The sequence below is a fragment of the Pelmatolapia mariae genome, linkage group LG2, assembly GCF_036321145.2.
Source record: "Pelmatolapia mariae isolate MD_Pm_ZW linkage group LG2, Pm_UMD_F_2, whole genome shotgun sequence".
Lineage (NCBI taxonomy): Eukaryota > Metazoa > Chordata > Actinopteri > Cichliformes > Cichlidae > Pelmatolapia > Pelmatolapia mariae.
Genome location: NC_086228.1, coordinates 17,340,657 through 17,355,352, shown reverse-complemented (window position 1 = coordinate 17,355,352; position 14,696 = coordinate 17,340,657). Strand labels below are relative to the sequence as shown.

Below are 14,696 nucleotides of genomic sequence, written 5' to 3'. Positions count from 1 at the left end.
AGTACCAATGACCGGATTTGGTGTGTGGTAGTAACAGGTAAATGAACATTTTTTTGAATTATTTGAATATATATGAGTGCTTGTGTATAAATACACAAACAATACACATATGCTTTCAACTGTGTAATTTAAGTGATCTAGGTAGCTCTGTTTTGGAAGTTCAGTTAACGCTAGAAATGTGTTTTGGAGTTTGTATGTGCTTTTTGGAGTTTGTACGTGCTTTGTCTCTAGGGGCCACCGCATATATTTATATATAAACATATATAAATAAAACCACTTTTTTTTACATTAGTAATTCCTTTTGTGCATAATTTTATATTGTTGTTAATAATAAATTAATTAAAGCAACAAAACAACCTAAAGAGCCGGTTCTCTAAAAAGAGCCGAAAATCCCATCACTATTAGTCAGTTTTAATAGTATTTGTAGTCTTAAAACTAAATGTCTGACAGTTGACACTAACAATAACAATGGTTATGGAGATTACAAACAGTGGGCTTGACTTTGCTAAGAAAAGTAACTTTAGAAAGCTCTCACAGTACAATCTCTACACAATTAGAATAAGACTGGAGAAACAAAAAAACGAAAGAAAAATGCATTTATATGAACAACAGTTGTGCAAGCTATTGCATAACTATTTATCATATAATTGTTTTCTTGATAATGGTGCAAGACATTAATTAATCAATTAATCCATAAATATTTAAAATAAAAACTAATAATAACATTAAAAAAGTAAAGGAATCAAGATCAGTTGCATTAAATTTAAATTTGTGTTATGTGCTGTACATGTTTTGTAAACAGAAATTACAGTGAGAGATATAGGACATGTTCAAAAAAAATGTATGAAATTTGGCTTTAACGAACACAAATTTAAACCTCATCATTGAAGTTATACTCAGCAGCTAAATGTATTTGAAATGAGCATATTGCCCAGGCACTCATTTCACAAGGCACTCATACAGTAATTAACAGATGGAAGAACAGCCTGTGGTGTATTTTCAACAAGAAGTTCTGATGTACATTTTAATTACTGACAATTTTACTCCTATTAGTTGTGTTTCAGTTTGAACAGATTTTGATTGGAATATGTAGGTCTGCTGTGTCCTCGAGAGAAAACTACAATGCTGGCTTAATTCACAAAGCCTTGTTCACAGTCATGTTACTGCACAATGACTATGTGATCTGCGGCTTGAGGGTTTTTCACAATGTCATATTTCAGCCCAAATGTTGGTCTTGTTGGTTTTGTTTTTCGTGGGCTTATGTTCTGTCAGTTGGTGTGATCCCTATGAAAGGTCGAAATAACATTTCAGCAAAATTTGGTGACTTCAAATCAACAACCATTTAAAAAAAATCAATTTTACTTTAGCACCTTGGAAATAGATCCCATAGTTTGTTGGCTAATCCCAGTCTCTACATAGACTCTACATGTATTTATTTATTTAGAATATTTTGATCTGAATATTAAAATTTTTCATCTACCAAAGCTTGAAAAGAGTCTAATTTGGTTGCGTTCTTTTTCTTATTTATTTAAGATTTGCTGGTGGTGTATCATTTAAACTGTCTCTTTGCCAAAAGCTCCACTATGGGTGCATCGTATTCATGTACATGCTGACTACAGCTAAGCCAGTACAGTGACAACTGAGCTAACTCCAATCACCAACGATGACCCCAAGATAAGTTTAAAATGTGACTCACTGGTAACACAATATATCTCCTGCTGATTCACTTCAGTAAATCTCAAAAGATTCTCTAGGCAAAAGCAATGCTGAGCAATGCAACCACCCCCCCCCCCCCCCTCAGCATATTCTCTTTTCTGCCATACTGTTTTACGATTAAAAGCCAATGTGACATTTAATTACAACAAAACATTTGGTCAGCATGCCTGCTCTTTTCCAGTATAGCCTTGCTTTAAAGTCATATGTTTAAACACGTTCACATATGACAGCAGCCACCATCTTTTACAGCTCACTGCTGAGCAGCTTCAACAGAGCATCTGGGAGTTGAGTGCTTTGCCCAAATGCTGTATAGTGGTTTATACTTCATCATGTCATGGGCTAATTTTCCTGTACAATATAAGAGCCAGAAACTGTCGACTCCAAAGATTGGCTCTGTTAGCATACTGCTTCTCAGGTGGGTTTTCCTTAAATGTGTGTGTACTTGGCCTGTTACCTTCCATCCACTTCTCTCCTTAACTGACCAGAGGGAGTTGAGAGGCGATGGCAGGGATCATTACATCACAAAACACCCGGTGGCCATTGTCCTCAGCAACTGCCACACAACATTACTACAACACTCTCCACAAACAAGTGGACAGGTCGTGTGTGCCATAGCACAGACACAGGAAGGGAAAGACAACAGAGAGCATAAGAGAGAGGGAAACAATGAAATAATGAGAAAGACAGAGGAATGAGGGAAAAAAAGGGGAACTTGGAGAAAGCTTAGAGAAAGGGTAAAAGAGGTGGGGTTGTTTGTCCCCATTGCCCAAACCACAACTATTCTCATGCGGTAACACTTGACATTTGTATTTCCATGACCCAGATAATGTTTGGTTGGACACAGAAAGATTGCATAAAGTCGAAGGTTGGGCAAGTGCAGTAGCCTGGTCATTGCCATATAACAGCTTTCTTGCATTACCACAGAGGCCTGGCATTTCTGCCTTGGTGTGATGGTGATGCCATCCTCTCAACCATGAAGGAATTTATACAAACATGACCTCTTTACTAGTTCATAGAAGGATAAACCCTCTCTGCTTTTATTGCTGGAGGACCAGTGTTTTACTTCGCATGTTTTCAACCTGTGTGACTCTTCAGTTATTCTTTCATGTAGTTCAAGATTTATTAACATCTATTCTTGGGGAGTACTCAAGCTGAAAGTATAAACAGATATTTTTCTCTTCTGCACATGTATTGTTTTATTGTTATACCTGAATCTTAAACAAGTTATCCTAGTTACAAGCACCATTCCAGGCTTATTTAGTAATCTCTGATTATATTATAACTTTAGTTTGGGGAGTGAATAGATTCCACTCTGTTCGCATATTCAACATTTCACGTAGAATGACCACCCTGCTTTTCAGAGCCTGTAGATACTTTAGCTTGCCTAGTTATACCCAGTGGGTTAACTGTATGTATATAGTGCTTTTCTACTCTGCTTGAGCCATCACAGCACTTTATACAACATACCCCATTCACCCTTTTACAAAAACACTTTATTCTACACTCATCAAACTAGATCTATGTTGCTCATACTTTGGCACCAAAACTGGACCAGCCAGGGATTGCACCACCAAATATTATCTAGCTAAAGCTACCCCATAGATGTACTAAATTACATATAGTATCATATAGTTTAATTGAATCCTGTCAGAGTGGCCAAAAAGCTGGAAAGTTAGACTCTTTCAATCATAGAACCAAGGATACGGTGTAGTCATAGCTTGTCTAGAAGACACCCCAGGAGGAGATGTTGCAGCCTAATACCCAGATAAGTGACTGTAAAAACAAACAGACTACTCCGCCTATTTAAATGCCAACCAAGTCAAGGCCTACATGCTGTAAACGCTAAGCCAGAGAGGGTCTTGTTTCTAAACCTGGAACAGGAGCTAATACCAGCAATAAGCATTTATCCTCTGAACCCACATACCTCCTCAATGCAGGTTCTGGCAATGCCCAAAGTCTGTCCCTTGCTGAGCCAACAGTGCGAGTACCACAAGTGAAGAGCTCTCCTGAATTAGAACGGTGATTCTTCATTTATTTTTTTTGGCAACAAAGCAGCTTTTCTAAAGAGATGACAAATATGATCTAATCTCCTGGATTTTGGCCCCTTTTCAGTATTATGTCTGCCTTTACGCTGAATGATCATGGCACAGGTCCTGCTCTGAGTGCAAAACAGGGGGTCAGTCTACTGCCACAATTTAGCTGACATCTTGCAGAGATGGGGGTAGCCTAGACCTTGCTGCCTGTTGATGTAGGCTGTTGTCCTTGTGCTGTCTGTCCTGATGTTGGTACGATGACCTCTCATCCCTGGTTGGATCCATTTGACAGTGAGAAGGACAGTTCAGCTCCAAGATATTTATGTAGTTAGTTTTGCAGTTCAACTGCTCTTCCCTGCTCCAAGTTGTTTAAGTCTCTCCACTAGTGGGGAGCTCTGGAGAGATAAAAAATACCTGGCCTCAACAAACTTCTGCCTAAACTGGGAGGGAAAAGGGGACTACTTACAACCCAGTTTAGACTTAACACTAACAACAATGAGTGGGTTAGCTAGCGGCTTTAGGCAGAACCAGTTCTATTCTTATGAGTTGTGGATGGTTAGATGTCAGGCTCTTTGTCATCAGATCATATAAGCAATGATTCCATTATAGGGCAAGAACAGGGCATGACCAATCAAGCTGGCATGCTTTGAAGATGCAGTCATGCACTCTGTCAAGTATTCTCCATACATACATAGGCAGAGTTGTGACCAAAAGTTTGGCAGTGGCACAATTACTGTGTTTTCACAAACTTCAATTTTTCTGCTGGCGATTCAACATTTTTATATTACTGTGCAGAATGAGCTGAAGCATATTCATGAATTGTGAACAGCTCCATCCATTTAAAAGTTAACATTATGTCTTTGTGATAAAGTTAACTGTATTTTGGCCCTGACGTTAAATGATCAGCTAATAGAATTTCCGTATCACTTCATTAGCACAGGGGAAAGTGTGAGTGAATACAAAACAGCTGAAGTCACATCACCGTTTGCAATGAATTTTAAGAGCAGACTTATTAGTATAAAAATCATTGTCTTCCTGGGCTAACAATGGTTACCTTGGACGAAACTCGTGCAGCCATCATTGATTCTTTTTTCGCCAGCAAAGTCTTTGAAACAGCTGTAGTTGTTCTTTACTGTATTATAAACAAACACAATTTCTGTAAATGCCAAAACCTTTGGTCATGACTGTAGCATGCAACAGAGTGGAGACTCTCACAGAATCAACCTGGTACCAATTTAAACATGTTAAGTGACTGAAGTATTTGGATGGTATTCATATGCTGCCTTGGATTTGTAACATTTCACTTCTAAAGCAATGAGAAAATAATCAAAATTGTTAAATGTCCAACAATTATTTTTAAAGATTTTAAAGTATTTCTGTGGTGAGTGGAACTACATAACAGCAGCAATCGCCTTGCATTAAGTATCATGTTCATGAAGAACTGCTAAAGTGTAACATATTGGTATTGTAGCACATTCTAGTGATTTAATATCACACTGCAGTCTACTGACAAATTTCCTCAAAATAGACTTTATTATTCCCTTTACTTTTAACACTATGAAGTACATAAAACAACACTAGTATTTAATACAGAACTGTTGTATTGGGTTATATAATATACTGCGTGTATTTTGCTATTTCTCTGAATACCTTCTCTAGATGAGCACATATATTTATTCAGAAACACTTTCCTCTCAGTGGAATTCCATGTATTACAGGAGATGGGAACATTTTGAGAAAGACACAGCTCCTCTCTCTGGTTTGGTCTCTACAAGTGCAGCAGCAAACCTCCTCACTAAACAGTAAAAGCAAACACAAGAGAACAAATACATCTTCTCTCTCTGTAAACATGAAGACAAATACAAAGGCAGACAAACACAAAGTCGAACAAACTGGGTATGACAACAAACAAGTTGGCCAAATAATGTCAAAATAGGAAACAAAAGAAATAAAGGGCAGGGAACAAACAAGGGTGAGGCAGACCAGCCAGAAAATAGGATTCATTTTTTATTCTGCACAGCCACTAATGCAAATAATGTGTCTCATACAAATTCCAGACATATAAGTACAGAGAAATTGAGGAAAATAAATAAAGAAATGGCAGAATAAATTGAGAACAGGGTGAGGCACAGAAAAACTTCAAATGAAGGAAGAACTGAGAAAAATTGGTGCAAACATATCTGGTGTCAGAATGTATTAGTATAAACATGTCCCTTTGCACCCCAAGAGCACATAATCACACTCTTGTGTCCCGTCACCAAAGTGGCGCTTTGTTTTCTCATGAGAGAAGTAATCATGGGACCTGAAATGTCTGTTTTTGAGACAATGAAAAGTATGATGAAAAATCTAGTATCCTTTCTATTTCGTTCCACAAAGTCAAATCTGGAAAGTAACAGGTCAACTGCAGTGGTCACTAACACAGAAGATGTGATGCCTAATCACAAGACAAAAAAGAGGTAATGCCATGATAAAATCAACAAAGTGTTACACAGCTCAAAATTAGATCAACAATCGACAGCAGTGCGGGAAGGCATTCAACTAGATTGTGGAATCTACTGCATCATGGGTTTATTTAAGGAACTGACTGAAGCCTACTTAAAAGATGCCTTTAAATATAGTATGAAGAAACACCTATAGCACCTTACAGACTCCTTTCCTGCACCCCTTACCAATGGTTGATGCAGAATCATTTCCATTAGCAGCACACAAATATTGTCAGATCTTGCTACAATCGTACCTTTCCCTTTGGCCAGCACTGGACACAATATTGGACAACGATAATTTCCATCAGTAGTTACTGAAATAGTTTCTCTCCTATGGGAATTTTATATCAGAAATAATATATGACCCTATATTCTTTTTTATTTCAGTGATTGCTTAAACCAGACATTTATAGTAAAAATATGAAGAAAATCAATATCCCAAATAGACCCATCTCTTCCATTTAGATGCTCTCCATGCAGTCCTATTTGTAAAACAACTGCTCACCACCATGTTGTTTTCAAAATGCCTCTCTAGCATCCATCAATAAACCATCCGTTGTCACATGCTGTGCAGTGTTATTAACTATCTTCATGGTAATCTTTCAAAGACATCATTGATGGGCTCCTCTGTATTTCTTTACAGACTGGCCTGTGGGATACATCCTACAGCATCTAAGAGAATGGTCTCCCACTTCACACTAAATCTCTTCCTTGTGGCTGAGATAAGAGTTGAACTGAGTTATTGAGCAGACAGTTAAAGATATAAGCTCTCGCTAAAGGGGTGCTCAAAGAGTCACAATGAGAACTGAGTGAGTATTTATTTATTTCTTATCATGGTTTAAAAAAATTAATTATTAAATTAACAATTAATTAATTTTAAAAACATGATACTCATTTGTCTACTGGCCTGAGCAACCATCTTGAATAGGCGCCATATTTGTGTGGGTTATGTCCAGGTACTCCAGCTTTGTCACATAGTCCAAACACATGCAATTAATAGGGTTAGGTTAAATTGTGATTCTAAATTGCACATACGTTTGAATGTGAGTGTGAATGGATGTCTGTCTCTCTGTGTTACCCTGTGTCAGACTGGCGACCTGTCCAGGGTGTAAGCCCAACTCTCACCCTATGGTAGCTGGGATAGGTTCCAGCCCCCATCCCCGTAACTCTAATAAGGATAAGTGGAAGAGAATCAACGGATGACATAGTAGGAGATACAAGCACTCTTTGCACTACAGCTCGGTGAGAGATTAAATTGCAGTTATTGTGAAGATTATGTTAAATAGTGAATAACAGCATAAGCATCATTTTGTTTACTTTGCACTTGGTAGATATACCCATTAGCTCCAGTATATACATTTATGTCTGAAGGAGAATATAAAATAACTACTTCATGGAAAAGGAGAAACCTAATCACAATTTCATACTCAAACATTAGAGGCACACAAAGAGTTCATATTATGTGGTCTTCCAGCACAGGTGCCTTGGCTGAATACACTGTTAGGATGGGACCAGCCTGAAAAATCATAACAACATCTGGCAAACACCAGTAAAATGCGTTTGCAGTTTAAAGCCACAAAAAAATTCACTGATGTTCTTTCTGAACATTATGATACTGAGGAAGATAGTTAAATGGCCTGTAACATGCAAAAAGCAGCTGAAACATTTTTCCTACCTCAGATCCAAAGTCTGAAGTGAGTGGTAAAACCTAGGTTGATGACCTAATATATGTGATGAAATACTGTCAAATACTACAGTTACTGTAATGTACTTTTGATCTTGAACAATCTTAATGAACAGTGATACTTGTGTCAGTGCCACTCTCAACAAAACTGACAATGGCATAAAAAAAAACAATTTTCTTATTCAGTTGTTCTGGAATCTAATACAACACAGCCAAAGTTTCCAATATAAATTTTATAAATAATAATGTGCCAAGCTACCGCTGTAATTACTTTTAATCTCCAGCTGCAATGCCAAACCTATTGGCACCTACTGCATAAAATGCCAATAGTGGGGAATAACTAAAAATTAAGAAGCACGACTGACAAAAGAAACAAGGTAACAGAAGCCTAAATTTTTGGACTTTAAGAGCATCTGGTATTCTGAAATTCATGAAAACAACCCCAGCAAAACACAGATATAGAAAAACCACATATGAATCACAAATTATGCACAAAAAAGCCATGACAGATGTGAAAATGAACAGGATGGAAGAGGGTGATGCTGGCACTGGTAGTACGGTTTTGCCTTGCATTATTACAGTCAAATCATTATGGGAACTCAATTCCATCATCTTCTGGATCTATGAACATGTGTAAAGAGGAAATTTCTACACACAAAAGCTGTTTATAACATGTCTCGGAGAATGACAGAGGTTCTCCACTCAAATTAAGGACAAATTCTAATGTTACAAGGAAGAAAGAAAATATTGCAACATTTCTACAACCACTGTTCCTGATATTTATGGACAAGTTAAACTCAGGACTACATGCAACAAATAATAACTTTTAAAACTGACAAATCAAATTTGAAAGGGTCTCTTTTTTTCAAAAATCAATTCAAATATATATACTTGCTTGGCTAAAAGTAATAGATAATTTTGTGCATGGATGTAATGATAATGCTGCAATTAACACAACAATAACAAAGCACTTCTGTTCTTTAGAACTCCTTTCTTCACACATACAAAAACAAAAAGAGCAAGTTTGCACAAAATTAGGAGAAGTGATGGCAGGCCTAATTAGCTGATGATTAAGACATCTAATTTTTGACATCTAAATAGTGTTTACTGTCAGTGTGATTTTTTTTTTTTTACATGGCAGAAAGGGCTTATGAAGGTAGGAAACACACTGACATCTATAAACTTTCCACAGAAAATAATAAAAAGTGAAAATGAGGGAAATTACCCAGGTGTTTCCTTGTAGAAATCCTGGAAAAGATAAGTGTTCATGCATTTTCAGTAATCCACATCACAAAGTGAATTGTATTTACTCACAAGAACAAGCCATAACAGAATAGCAGAAGAAGGTGTTCTCTCAAATTTATTCCTGAGTGTTGAAGAAAATGTGAAATGTATTTATGTTTGAAACTTCATACTTTTCCCCCCATAGGACATGTATTGTCAGGGTTTGAAAAACCTCAAAATTTGTCTCTTGAACTTTTCTCCCAGAGAAAATTTTCATGTAATGCATGCAGTCCCCAGTCTTTCACAGTGTACACAGCATGATTCAGCAGACTCAAGGTAAGGCTCTGACTGTGAGAAAAATGTTAATGGTGTTGATTTACAGACAAGGGAAGGAAAAACATGCAGCGCTGTAGTGAAAGAAAAATTACTTTGACATGAAGACCTTGTGCTATCATTCAAACTCTGCTATTGTACAGTTTGTATAACCAGGGGTTAAAGCGGGATTTGGTAGATAGTGGGGAAATCCTAAGATCGGGTGTAGATGTGCAATGTAGGGAAAAGAATGAATTAGAGATAAGTCACATGGTAACTTGTTTTGTGAGCTCCAGTAGATTTTTCTACAGGTCAGATTATCACAAGCTGTGATGAGCTGACCTGTGCTGCTGCTCTTTGAAGATTTGGCCAACTGAATTCAACAAGATGTAAGCAGATCTTTAATGAACTATCATGACTGATTTCCCCCCTTAGACACTATAAAAGTTAGATTTGATGAGTGAATCTAATCACCAGCTGGGCCTAAAATATAAATTTATGTCTACTATCCTTGATAACTCAAGACGTCTCACAAAAACATAATTCAGCAAAACATATATTGGTCCAATATATGAGCTAAAAACTTTCATAGGACATTTCCAATTTATAAAACTTCACTTGCTGAACAGCCCTTACCTTTGAAATAATCTCTCATCCTCTGCTCCTGCCCTGCCTTCATTATATCTTACAGCATTGATCAGTGTTCCTCTTCCTGGGAACTGTACTACCTAGCTGACACATTCTGTATGTCTGGTCATATCTGGAGACTTTTTACCACCTAAAAAAAAGTGTTACTCCATTTACACATGTTCCTTTTCCATAGCACCCATAGATGCTGACTGCAATGTTATTTACATCAGTAGCGATGCTAAAAAAAAAAAAAAAGGGAATGTGTTGAAGGTGTAAGCAGGCAATGGGATGGTATTATTTTCTTATTACTAAGCAAGTATCTCTGTGCCATCTCTGGAAGGAATGCCAGGCTGCAGTACATGAAAAATTAACTTATTTAACGGTAGTCTGCCTATCAGCTTTAGCTGTTCATAAATACACTGTTCCAGAGTAATGTTTTATATACTTATCATTTTAAGTATATAAATACTGATATTTCACATACATACAAAAACTCAAAACCCTTAAACCACACAATACTGGAACACAAACATAGGTTCATTAAGTATTCAGTTTAATTGCTTGTTGTGTGTTCTTTCACTGAATTGTCCAATCAAGGAACTGTAGTAACTTTGTAACAAAAAAAGCAGTCACATGCACATAGACAGTTCCAGATGTGCTGTCACACTGAGGCTATAAAAAGATTTTTGATTCATGATGTCAACCCAATGGTAGTCGGAGTTGCACTAATGAAATATGAAAGCAGTGGTTTATGCTGAATCTGCCACTGTTGGGATGCTTCTTCTTTTCTGTCTTTACCCTTTTTGTTTGTGTGTTTGCTTATTTATTTTTGTGATCATTTATTTGTATAGTTCACAATAAATGCTCCTGCTGTATGGACTGAGTGTTCTTATGCAAAATATTAAATATCCTATCAAAAGACAATGCTTTTCATTCTAGTATGTTTTTTTTAATATAGCCTAAAGACATCCAATTGAAATGCAAGCTAAACTCAAAAACAGGTGTTAATAAGATACCTTGCAGACAGACCTCCTAATAATTAATGAAATCTACAGATCATTAAAGTACTGATCAGTTTTATTTAAATGGAACACTTCTGCTACTACTGAAATATATCTCGAGGCAACTGGTTGGCCGCCAACCAGGAATTTATAGGCTCTGGAACAGCTTACTTTAGGTGATTATCACACAGTTAAACAAAAAGTTTGCTCATTGACTCTATGATCACTGGGTAATAGGGATTAATGGGTAACTGAGAAGCCTCAGATTAGTTCATTTGCTACTTTTTGAATTAAAAAGAAAGTACAAAGGTCTCTGTCCAGCAGATAGACTGTGAATGAACTCTCTCTGTGACTGTGTTTAGATCTCAGGGGAACTGTCCAAGGTCCTGAACAGAAAACAATACAGAGCAGAGCTGTCCACAGTGCTGACTGTGTTTCACTGCTTTTGCTTTGTAACATTAGTCAGAACAGACAACTCCACTGACACATCACCGTTTGAGATAGTCCTCACCCTCCTTTGTTTGTCTGCCACATCCCACTCACCATACCAGTCAAACTGTGTTTTGACAAGGGTGTATAGAGAATGTTTTGCAAAATCTCCAGTCAGTTATAATTGCATGCTACCAATGTTCATTGCTTTCACTGACTGAATTATGTCTGAAATTTCCATCACTCCAGCACCCCCCCCCTAATCAAACCAATTCATGAAATTCTATTAAATGTCAGAGAAAATCTGTACCATTACAATGGCATTCTGATAATGTGTCATTATGATGTCATGTCATGTACTAAGGTAGCAGTGACTGCAGAAGCTGTACAGAGTTATCCTGTTAACCAAAGCAGTTCCTTGTCCACATGTATAGCCCTATAAACATGAACAAAACATTCGTCCAATTTCCACAACTAAAAATAAAGCTGTAAATATGTTCCAGGTTCTTTACAAATTCATATTTCTAAAGCTATGGCACCTTCTATGGACATGCTCACTGACTGTAAACTTAGCATGAGGTTAAAGAGTTACAGTGGAATGTCTCCACAATGTTGTGATTTGAAAACTCCTCTGTTACACATTTACACTACAGTATATGTGTTTAAGAGTGGCTCTGCATACATGGACACATCGTCTTTTGAACAGTTTCACCACAGACACAAGAGATAGAAATTATTAATATATTATCAACACATATGGAAATGTCAAGAAGTGCCTGTTAAAGACTAATATACAGTCATTGCTCATATATAAATATATATTACTGCTACTACAGTGATGTAGTAGAAGTTATACCATGTACAGCAGTGATAGCTGTACATGGTATAACAGTAACTGAATGATAAACATATCTGTATTTACAAATGACATACTAACGATTAGTAATGATATATAAATGATGAATTAAGCACTTGCTAACACCTTACTAGTGCTTAATAATGTGACATTATTATAAAGTGCTACCATGTATGTCTACTATGTTTAAAGCCATACCCTATGAAATCTACATGTCCTTAGTGTTTATGCAAAATTTAACAGGCTGATTTTCTCCGTATTCTTTTGTTGGGAAATCATGTTGGGTTACAAACATTAGATTGATCCTAGATTACTTCATTCTTCATTAGTTATGGTTTGCTCATGCAATAAATAAATTATTACTCATGCAAAACAAAGAAAAAAAAGAATCACATCCACGCATTCATAAACACAGATAATATAGAAACTATCACGATGTGTTTTAAGTTGCCATTTTGTGTGTCAAATTAATCTAGTTCTATTTCAAGTGTTGTTGTTTATGCCAAAGGCGGTACTTAAAAGGCAAAAAGAAAGTTCTGAAATATATTGAAATGTATTTTAATGCCAATGTATTGTACTGATGTATAAGCTCAGCTATCTAGCACATGTAGTACATTCTATAGAGTAATACTGCTTTATGAAAAAAAAAAACCAAACCTGATGCATTTCATTTTACACTACCTTTCTTTTCTATTCCTGTGATGATAATTTTCCGGGTGCTCTAGTTTGTCAAAGGTAGACTGTATGGCAACTAGTCTCTACAATGATAAGAGCAGTAGCTCTCTGCAGCCTCATGGTAATAATTTTTACAGCCTTTGCTTAATTAAAATGTCACATCCACTGTAGCAATATACAACAGAGTTCTGTGCAAATTAAAAAAAAAATAGGCTGGCAGATGTGGCCTTAATGGCTTAATCATGCCTTTAAGTTCATTCTAGTAAAGTGTAGCCACAGATGAATATTGTTTTATCTCTCATATCCATGAGTAATGCCTAAAAACGATTTCATATATAAATTTAGAGACAGCTGCACTAGGAATGTTAAAACGTCAAAATCTGACAAGTCAGAGAATCGAGCATTTCTGTGTGGTAGCCAGTGTGTAAACATACTCATTAAACCCAGGAAAAATTACAAGCCAATCCACTGGACTCACTTCACAGCTGCAACCAAACAGTATGACAATTTCACTTAAATACTTAACTGAAATTGGATGTAACATTTAGTGTTACATTTAAACCTCTGGTAAATTTATATGATCTATATTGTTCTATATTACTGTCTGAGTGTCTATATTACTATAGACACTCGTGTCGTTTAAATCTCTACCCTACATAATTTTAGCAGGATTACCAAGATTGAAAAACACATTATTTTCCTAAGATGTATACAAATGTATATGTAGATGTTTCCTGCGCTTTGTCCTACTAGAATTTACCGAGGATATTGTACTAGAAGGAATTGCAAAGAAAGGATTCTAAATATATTATGCTCAAGTTTAATACTAAATCCAATATGGACTCTTTTAACTGATGTATAAATTGATATTGTATATATTTGGAGAGGCACATGAACACTGGAACACAACATTGTAATATTGTAAACCAAATATATATTTACATATGCATGTAATAAATGAAAAATATCCTAAAAGAAAAAAAGGGATAATAACCAGTTTATTTTTTTACACTAATATGTAAGTAGCAGATATTGTAGGAAGAAAATACAGCACTTTAATCTCTTACATGATGTAAGCCTTTCCCTCGACTTATCTCTCAAACATATTGATCTGAATAGTTGATCTCAACAATTGTTTCCAAAAGCAAACAGCTTATTCAGCGTTCAGAACTGTAAACACACCGTTCTTTATTGCCTTAGTTCCCAAACTCTGCATGAGATTTTCATGTAGTATTCTAGATTGTTCTGCCTAAAGTATGTTTATCTTACCTCTTTGCCACTACCATCTTTTTTCTGCCTGAAAGTGTAATACTGAGAATGAATGCAGAAAGACTAAATTAAGGGACCCAATTTGAAGCAGCACCACTTCACTGATAAGCTGTACCAGTGATCTGTGAGAGCACTCAGGGTCTGCTACATTATGACAATACAGAGGAATAAAGCAGATGAAAGAGAATAGTCTGGCAAGAGCAGAAATCAGATGGGCAGAAGGAGAGGAAAAAACAATCTAAAGTCTAATTGTGTTATGCCTCACGGCTGCAAGGGAGTACAGAGGGACATATTTTCTTTCCTCACGTCGTTCAGCACAGTCCTTCCCCTTCACATTAATTTCCAACCAGTTCCATTTTTTTTCTTAGTGCATTTATTGAAAAA

General features: G+C 36.4%; 1 protein-coding gene across 2 annotated transcripts in view; it reads right to left on the bottom strand.

Moving 5' to 3' along the window:
* lingo2 (leucine rich repeat and Ig domain containing 2) overlaps window positions 1–14,696 on the bottom strand; it is a 196,348-nt gene that overhangs the window by 120,448 nt on the left and 61,204 nt on the right. The gene's annotated exons all lie outside the window — the stretch shown is intronic.